This window comes from Triticum aestivum, chromosome 7D, assembly GCF_018294505.1.
Source record: "Triticum aestivum cultivar Chinese Spring chromosome 7D, IWGSC CS RefSeq v2.1, whole genome shotgun sequence".
Taxonomy (NCBI): Eukaryota; Viridiplantae; Streptophyta; class Magnoliopsida; order Poales; family Poaceae; genus Triticum; species Triticum aestivum.
In genome coordinates, this window is record NC_057814.1 from 502,473,593 (window position 1) to 502,483,794 (window position 10,202).

Genomic DNA, 10,202 nt, shown 5'->3' on the forward strand with positions numbered 1-10,202 from the left:
ATCAATGGTAACGGGGGACAATGGGGACACGATGTTTACCCAGGTTTGGGCCCTCTTTAAGGAGGTAAAACCCTACGTCCTGCTTGATTGTATTTGATGAGTATAGGGGTTACAAGAGTTGATCTACCTCGAGATCGTAATGGCCAAACCCTAGCTGTCTAGCCTATGATTTTTCTGATAGCCTCTACGGACTAAACCCTCTGGTTTATATACACACCGGAGGGGCCTAGGGTAGTACAGAGTCGGTTTGCAGAGGAAGGAAATAGTACATCCGGACACCAAACTTGCCGCCCAGGCATATAGGAGTCCTACCCGGTCACGGGGGATAGTCTTCTGCTTTATCTTCACGGCCCATCAGTCCGACCCATATCGAATAGCCCCCGAACTTGCCTTCAATGACGATGTAGTATCCGGCTTATGTCTTCGGCTTTGCAAGGCGGGTTCTTCATCATACTCTGGATTGACGACAGTCTGGTTTTGACCTCCATGTTCTGCCTTTACGATTCCTCCTTGTCGTCGCCTCGATTTCCACGCGTCGGGTGAATGTGAACGGTCCATAATTTTTTTCAAATAAACCCCTTATCATGCAAGGGCGGCATCTATATAAGGAGGTCAGATCTCCCAGTGCCATCCCACATCGCGCAAAGGGCATCAGAGCAAACCACGAAAAAACTTCAAAACATGGCGAGCGCTCCTGGCTCTTCCTCGCGCCCACATGGCCCTCAAGCGGGTGATTGGCGAAGCTGCTCAGTGTCTCACCTCCAGCTGAATTGACTTTAGACGCAGGGATATCTCCCTCCCGCAGATCTAGTCTCCGTGCGGGCGGGATTAGCCTCGATTGGCGATGATGTGCTAGCAGAGAATTTCCCCAAACCCAACAAGGAGGAGAGGGTGTGCTTCATCTCGTTTCTTCTGAGGGGATTAGGATTCCCGATCCACCCCTTCCTCAGAGGTCTATTGGAATTCTACGGGATCCAGCTGCACAACCTCACACCAGGTTCTATCCTACACATTTCGGGTTTTGTCGCTCTTTGCGATCTGTTCTTAGGCTGCGAGGCTCATTTTGAATTATAGAGAAAGTTCTTTTGCCTCGTCCCTCGCCATCAAGGGGGTTCTATATTTGAAGTGGCGGCGCCGAAGTATGGCGTATAGCCGGATCAGGTTACCCTGTCGAAACTCCCAAAAAGGGATCCGAAGAATGGACTTTGGAATGGTTTTATATTGACGTTCCCCTTCCGGACCCAGTTCGACGTGGACTTCCCGAATTCTCTAGTGCTCCTTTGAAGAAACGCCTCAATTGGCGCCCTCGGAGCCCCAAACATGAAGACAGTGCGGAAGTAAAGAGGTTGGTCAACAAGGTCAGGTTACTTGCTCATTCCGAACACTCGCTAATCGAAGTCATGGCCATCGCGATAAAGCGATGCATCCAACCCCTTCAGTCCAGAGTGACCCCTTTATGGTGTTATAACGGGGAGGGCGACGCATCTCGTTATAAGAGCGAGGGCCCGAATACCCCGGCCGCTCTGGCCGCCATTCTGGCAGATCTTTACAAGGTGGAGAAAGAAGAATTCACCTGTTTAAATTGTCGGGAAGGTTTTTCCATGTATAACCCCATTGAATGGGTAAGTTTTTGATTATCAGCACACTATCGAGGTGCGCTAATCAAATTGTTCTGGTCGTCTTAAAACAGACATGGAGGAAGGTAGTCGAAAACGTCCATTGCCCCTCCCCACAGCCAAAGGACCATGCTCGCAACGAAGACCCCGGCTTCCGCGAGGATCCAGATATATTTATAGAGTTTGATGATGGAGTCTTTTATCAAGCGAGCCTTGACGGCTCGGAAGTGGCTATTATGGCCGACTACCCCACCATGGTCCCTTTCTCCAACGTAAGTACTAGGAAATCATCCTTAAAAAATGGACCCCCCACTTGCGTCTCACCCATCACACTGAAAAAATCGTGCTTCATAGGATCGGTGCTCGGCGAGCCGCACTCCATCAAGGGCGGCCTCTAGGAAGGTAGCATCTACGCAGGGTGAGCCTTCAAAACGAAAGGAAACCAGGAGCGCCGTCGAGCCCCCTCCTTCATCAAAGAGGTATAACTTTTAATATGTGCCTAGGCATAAGACCAGTTTGTCATATTTCTCCTTCCATCTTAACTCAGAAGGAGCACACGGCGAACCGTGTCCAAAATCCAGTTAGCCGATCATCAGCTAATCCGGCACCGGGCTCATCAACCAGGACGAGAGCCAATACGGATGCAGCGCCAACTCATCCACCTCATGAGGATTCAGATGACGTATCTGTCACAAATTCCGAAGTGGAGAGCGTGATGAATCATCGACCACTGAAAGAGACCATGCGTGCTCCAGTTTTCACTGAGCAGGAATTCAATACCCTCAGCTCCGTGGATGCATATATCCGGGCCACGCGAGACGGACTTGCAGGAGTCGCTCACCTATTTTCCAAGGATATGCAGGTAAGAGTTTCTGTAAATTTAATAGATATATGCCAGTAGCCCCCGAGACTTGAAGCGGCTAGACCAACCGATTTAAGGATCGTTATGACCGCAGGTTCTCAAAGAGAAGAACAACGCGCCGATGTCGCTTGAAGCTACGTCCGTATTTCCCCAAAGAGGAAGGGATGATGCAGCACAGTGGTGGTAGGTATTTCCCTCAGATATGAAACCAAGGTTATCGAACCAGTAGGAGAACCAAGCAACACAACGTAAACAACCCCTGCACACAGATAACAAATCCTCGCAACCCAACGTGTTAAAGGGGTTGTCAATCCCTTCCGGGTAACGGCGCCTCAAGCGGGCAAACGGACATGAGATAAATTTGTAGTAGATTGATAGATCGAACGCAAGGTATTTTTGTATTTTTAGTTTAATAGATCTGAAAATAAATGCAAAAGAAAAGTAGATCGCAAAGGCAAATATATGAGAAAGAGACCCAGGGGCCGTAGGTTTCACTAGTGGCTTCTCTCGAGAAAAATAGCAAACGGTGGGTAAACGAATTACTGTTGGGCAATTGATAGAACTTCAAATAATCATGACAATATTCAGGCAATGATCATTATATAGGCATCACGTCCAAGATTAGTAGACCAACTCCAGCCTGCATCTACTACTATTACTCCACACATCGTCCGCTATCCAACATGCATCTAGTGTATTAAGTTCATGGAGAAACGGAGTAATGCAATAAGAACGATGACATGATGTAGACAAGATCTATCTATGTAGAGATAGACCCCATCGTTTTATCCTTAGTAGCAACGATACATACATGTCGGTTCCCCTTCTGTCACTAGGATCAACACCGTAAGATCGAACCCACTACAAAGCACCTCTCACCATTGCAAGATAAATAGATCAATTTGGCCAAACAAAACCCAAATATCGGAGAAGAATTACGAGGCTATAACCAATCATGCATAAAAGAGATCAAAGAAACTCAAATACTTTCATGGATATAAAAATATAGATCTGATCATAAACTCAAAGTCATCCGATCCCAACAAACACACCGCAAAAAGAGTTACATCATATGGATCTCCAAGAGACCATTGTATTGAGAAATCAGCGAGAGAGAGGAAGCCATCTAGCTACTAACTACGGACCCGAAGGTCTACAAAGAACTACTCACACATCATCGGAGAGGCACCAATGGAGGTGGTGAACCCCATCCGAGATGGTGTCTAGATTGGATCTGGTGGTTCTGGACTCTGCGGCGGCTGGATCAATATTTCGTCGACTCCCCTAGGGTTTTGGGAATATTTGGGTATTTATAGAGCAAAAGGCGGTCTGGGGGGCACCCGAGGTGGGCACAACCCACCAGGGCGCGCCTGGGCCTCCTGGCGCGCCCTGGTGGGTTGTGCTCTCCTCGCACCCCCAGGCGCAGCCAGGGCCCATTATGTGTCTTCTGGTCCATAAAAATTCTCCCTCCGTGAAGTTTCGTTGCATTTGGACTCTGTTTGGTATTGATTTCCTGCGATGTAAAAAACATACAGAAAACATCAACTACACTTGGCACTATGTCAATAGGTTAGTACCAAAAAATGATATAATGACTATAAAATGATTATAAAACATCCAAGATTGATAATATAACAACATGGAACAATCAAAAATTATAGATACGTTGGAGACGTATCAGCATCCCCAAGCTTAACTCGTACTCGTCCTCAAGTAGGTAAGTGATAAAAACAGAATTTTTGATGTGGAATGTTGCCTATCATGTCATATCATATTCTTTTCTTTATAGCATGGACATTTGGACTTTTATGTTGTTCAAAGCAATAGTCTAGTTTTGACATGATAATTGAAATAATCAAGCATATCAACAAGCAACCATGTCTTTCAAAATATCAACGCTAAAATAAGTTATCCCTAGCCCATCATGCACAACCATTGATCCATTCATGAAATACACTCGCATATTAACTACACCCAATACTCAAGTACGATCATATTGCCTCCTAGTTGGTGCTTTTATAAGAGAAGATGGAGACTCAAATTCAAAAAATAAAAATTGCATAAAGTAAAAGAAAGGCCCTTCGTAGAGGGAAGTAGGGATGTAGAGGTGCCAGAGCTCAAAGCGAAAAATTGAGAGATAAAAACATTTTGGGAGGTGTATCCTTCCCACCAACGAAAACGACTTAGAGTTCCCAACACTTTCCATGCTAGATATATCATAGGCGGTTCCCAAACAGAAAATAAATTTTATTCCTTTTTCAACCATACTTTCACTTTCCATGGCTAGCCGTATCCACGGTTGCCCTCCATACCAACACTTTCCAAGGAATTTATTATTTGACAACATAAAGTAAATTCATTTTTCATTTCGGGACTGGGCATCCCTAATACCTTTGCCTTACTCTCGTGCAATGACAAGTGAATTAACACTCATCGTGAGAACAACACATCTAGCATTGAAAATATTAGCCACCCCTCACCGCTCCGCGAGCGAAACGAACACACAAAATAGAAGTTTATTTTGAAAATTAGAGATGGCACATACAAATTTGCTTAGAACGGCAAAAGAATACCGCATATAGGTAGATATAGTGGACTCATGTGGCAAAACTGGTTTAAAGGTTTTTGGATGCACAAGTAGAGATCATACTTAGTGCAAAATGAAGGCTAGCAAAAGATTGAGAAGCGACCAACCAAGAAATGAACAATCTCATAAGCGAGCATTAAGCATAATTAACACCGAATAACGCACCACAAGTAGGATATAATTTCATTGCATAATTATTGACTTTCGTGCTTGCATAGGGAATCACAAACCTTAACACCAATATTCTTACTAAAGCATAATCACTCATCAACATAACTCACATATCACATCATCATATCTCAAAACTATTACTAAGAATCAAGTTTATTTTGTCCAATGATCTTCATGAAAGTTTTTATTATATCCTTCTTGGATATCTATCACTTTGGAACTAATTTTCATATGTTGCTTTTGACAAGCTCAAACGAATAATGTTAAGATCATGAGCATAATTTTTCTTTCTCTCAAATTAATTTAAGTGAAGCAAGAGAGAATTTCTTGAAAATTTTATTAACTCTCAAATAAATCTAAGTGAAGCAAGAGAGTATTTCTTCAAAAATACTAAAGCACACCATGCTCAAAAAGATATAAGTGAAGCACTAGAGCAAGTCCATAGCTCATAAAAGATTTAAGTGAAGCATAGAGAGCAATTCTAACAAGTCATGACATAATTTTTGGCTCTCTCAAATAGGTGTGTCCAGCAAGGGGTCAAGACTTAAAACACAAAATAAAACAAGCAAAGACTCATATCATACAAGACGCTCCAAGCAAAAAACATAGTATATGACGAATAAAAATATAGCTTCGAGTAAAATACCGATGGTCGTTAGAAGAAAGAGGGGATGCCACTCGGGGGCATCCCCAAGCTTAGTTGTTTGCTCATTTTTGGATAATAGATTGGGATGCCGGGGCATCCCCAAGCTAAGGCTCTTCTTACTCCTTATTCCTTCATCCATCGTAAGATAACCCAAAACTTGAAAACTTCAATCACACAAAACTCAACAAAACCTTCGTGAGATCCATTAGTGCAAGAAAAATAAATCACTACTATAAGTGCTGTATCAAACCAATTCATATTTTATTTTTGCATTATATCTACTGTATTCCAACTTTTCTATGGCAGAAACTCATCAAAGAAAACCATAGAGCCATCAGAATAAGCACACAACGCAAAGAAAACAGAATCTGTCAAAACAGAACAGTCTGTAGCAATCTGATTTGTTCGAATACTTCTGGAACTCCAAAAATTGTGAAAAATCAGGACGACCTGGGTAATTTGTATATTAATCTACTGCAAAAAATGGTATTTTATCACAGACTAGTTAAAAATAAGAATTGTTTTCGTGAGCGCAAAAGTTTCTGTTTTCAGCAAGATCAAACAACTATCACCCAAGAAGATCCTAAAGGCTTTACTTGGCACAAACACTAATTAAGACATAAAAACACAATCATAACAATAGCATAATTGTGTAAACACTCAAGAACAGAAAGCAAAGAGCAAAAATAAATTTTATTCATTGGGTTGCCTCCCAACAAGCGCTATAGTTTTACGCCCTTAGCTAGGCATAAAGCAAGGATCTAAGTTTTGTCATCTTTGTTTCGAGATCCAAAAGATGCTCTCATAATTGATTCATAAGGAGGCCTAATTCGTGTTCTAGGAAAGTGTTCCATACCCTTCCTCAAAGGAAATTGGAACTTAATATTGCCTTCTTTCATATCAATCACGGCACTGATAGTGCGTAAAAATGGTCTACCAAGAATAATTGGACAAGACGGATTGCAATCTATTTCAAGAACAATAAAATCTATGGGCACATAATTCCTATTTGCAAGAATAAGAACATCATTAATTCTTTCCATAGGTTTTTTAATAGTAGAATCTGCCAAGTGCAAATTTAAAGAGCATTCTTGAAGATCGGTAAGACCAAGCACATCACATTAAGATTTCGGAAATGTAGAAACACTAGCACCCAAGTCACACAAAGCAAAACACTCATAATTTTTAATCTTGACTTTGATAGTAGGTTCCCATTCATCATGCAATTTTCTAGGAATTTATACTTCTAATTCCAATTTTTCTTCAAAAGCTTTCATCATAGCATCAACAATATGTTTAGTAAAAGCTTTATTTTGTTCATAGGCATGGGGTGAATTTATCATGGATTGCAACAAAGAAAATACAATCAATCAAAGAGCAACTATCATAATTAAAGTCTTTGTAATCCAAAAGAGTGGGCACATCACTAGCTAAAGTTTTGACCTCTTCAAACCCACTTTCATCAATTTTCTCAACAATATTTTCACCCTCCGAATTATCGGGACACCTTCTAGCTAAAGTTGACTCTTCTCCAGTCCCTTTTTCATCAATCTTAACTTTACTAAACAATGAATCAATATAAGAAACACCAATCATTTTAAGATCTTCATCATTTTTATCTTCTAACGAGATTGGTTAAGCGGCCATTTGATTTACTAAGGTAGCTTGTGCATCGGATATTTTTCCTAGCAAACTTTCAGCAAAAGCATACTTAGATTGGAGGTTGCAAACTTCTCTACTAATATCATCAAGGTGTTTTGTGATAGCATCCAGCACAACGGAGTGCTCGTTAAGTTCTTTAGTAAAATACTTATTATGCTCAAATTGTGTAGTCATATATTCCTTAGTACTTTTCTCAATTTCAAGCAAAATATTTGGGTAAGGAACATCATAATATTTTCTTGGAGGCATCATGACTACACAAACAAGAACGCACACAAAAACAGATCCGGCAAGAAAACAGTGAACGAAAATGAAGGGCGAATAAAACGGCAAATTTTCGTGAAGTGGGGGAGAGGAAAACGAGAGGCAAATGCCAAATAATGTAAATTGCGAGGAGATGAGATTTGTGATTAGGAACCTGGTATATGTTGAAGATCCTCCCTGGCAACGGCGCCAGAAATTCCTTTTGATGTCGCTTGAACCTGGCATTTCCCCAAAGAGGAAGAGATGATGCAGCACAACGGCGGTAGGTATTTCCCTCAGATATGAAACCAAGGTTATCGAACCAGTAGGAGAACCAAGCAACACAACCTAAACAGCCCCTGCACATAGATAAAAATCCTTGCAACCCGACGTGTTAAAGGGGTTGTCAATCCCTTCCGGGTAACGGCGCCTCAAGTGGGCAAACGGACGTGATAAATTTGTAGTAGATTGATAGATCGAACGCCAAATAAAATAAATAGAAATAAAATGCAGCAAGGTATTTTTGTATTTTTAGTTTAATAGATCTGAAAATAAATGCAAAAGAAAAGCATATCGCAAAGGCAAATATATGAGAAAGAGACCCGGGGGCCGTAGGTTTCACTAGTGGCTTCTCTCGAGAAAAATAGCAAACGGTGGGTAAACGAATTACTGTTGGGAAATTGATAGAACTTCAAATAATCATGACGATATCCAGGCAATGATCATTATATAGGCATCACGTCCAAGATTAGTAGACCGACTCTTGCCTGCATCTACTACTATTACTCCACACATCAACCGCTATCCAGCATGCATTTAGTGTATTAAGTTCATGGAGAAACGGAGTTATGTAATAAGAACGATGACATGATGTAGACAAGATCTATCTATGTAGAGATAGACCCCATCGTTTTATCCTTAGTAGCAACGATACATACATGTCGGTTCCCCTTCTATCACTGGGATCAAGCGCCGTAAGATCGAACCCACTACAAAGCACCTCTTCCCATTGCAAGATGAATAGATCAAGTTGGCCAAACAAAACCCAAATATCGAAGAAGAAATACGACGCTATAAGCAATCATGCATAAAAGAGATCAAAGAAACTCAAATACTTTCATGGATATAAAAAGATAGATCAGATCATAAACACAAAGTTCATCCGATCCCAACAAACACACCGCAAAAAGAGTTACATCATATGGATCTCCAAGAGACCATTGTATTAAGAATTCAGCGAGAGAGAGGAAGCCATCTAGCTACTAACTACAGACCCAAAGGTTTACAAAGAACTACTCACGCATCATCGGAGAGGCACCAATGGAGGTGGTGAACCCCATCCGAGATGGTGTCTAGATTGGATCTGGTGGTTCTGGACTCTGCGGCGGTTGGATCAATATTTCATCGACTCCCCTAGGGTCTTGGGAATATTGGGGGTATTTATAGAGCAAACAGGCGGTCCGGGGGGCACCCGAGGTGGGCACAACCCACCAGGGCGCGCCTGGGCCTCCTGGCGCGCCCTGGTGGGTTGTGCTCTCCTCGGAGCACCCCCAGGCACAGCCAGGGCCCATTATGTGTCTTCTGGTTCATAAAAATTCTGCATGAAGTTTCGTTGCATTTGGACTCCGTTTGGTATTGATTTCCTGCGATGTAAAAAACATGCAGAAAATAGCAACTGGCACTTGGCAATATGTCAATAGGTTAGTACCAAAAAATGATATAAAATGACTATAAAATGATTATAAAACATCCAAGATTGATAATATAACAGCATGGAACAATCAAAAATTATATATACGTTGGAGACGTATCACGTGCTGTCCCAGGATCTTGAAATGAGCCGGACAAAGCTAAATGCCGCCACCACAAAGCTAGAGGAAATGAAGAAATTCACGATGACCATTGATCAAAAGAACAAACTGGAGGAGGAAAAGAATAAGCAAGCCGAAGAGATAAAGAGCTTAAAGGCTCAATTATCGGATGCACAACAAGAGAATAAAAAGTTGAAAGGCGGCATATTCGGTATGACCTTTGAACCATCCAGGGTACTCATATTATCCCGTAATTCGGAGTGTTATAATGCTGTTCTTGCAGGTCTGCTAACCGGGCGTCATGAAGAAGACGTATCCAGACTCTGTGGCGATGATCTAAAAGAGCTGTCCGTAGTGCATGAGCGGGCCCAGAAAGCAATGAAGAGTATGGTGAAAGCCTTATGGCCATCCGATGCCCCTCCAGAAAGTATGGAGGGGTTGGCAAACCCGTTCAAAGTTTTGCAGCACCGTTTTGAGCTATGGAAGGCGTCATCATGCCGGGAAGGTGCACGAGTGGCATGGACGATGGTGGAAACACGCTACATCGGGCTTGATCCGAATCATATGGCCCAAGTTGGACCTCGGGGACCGGACGTAAAAGAGA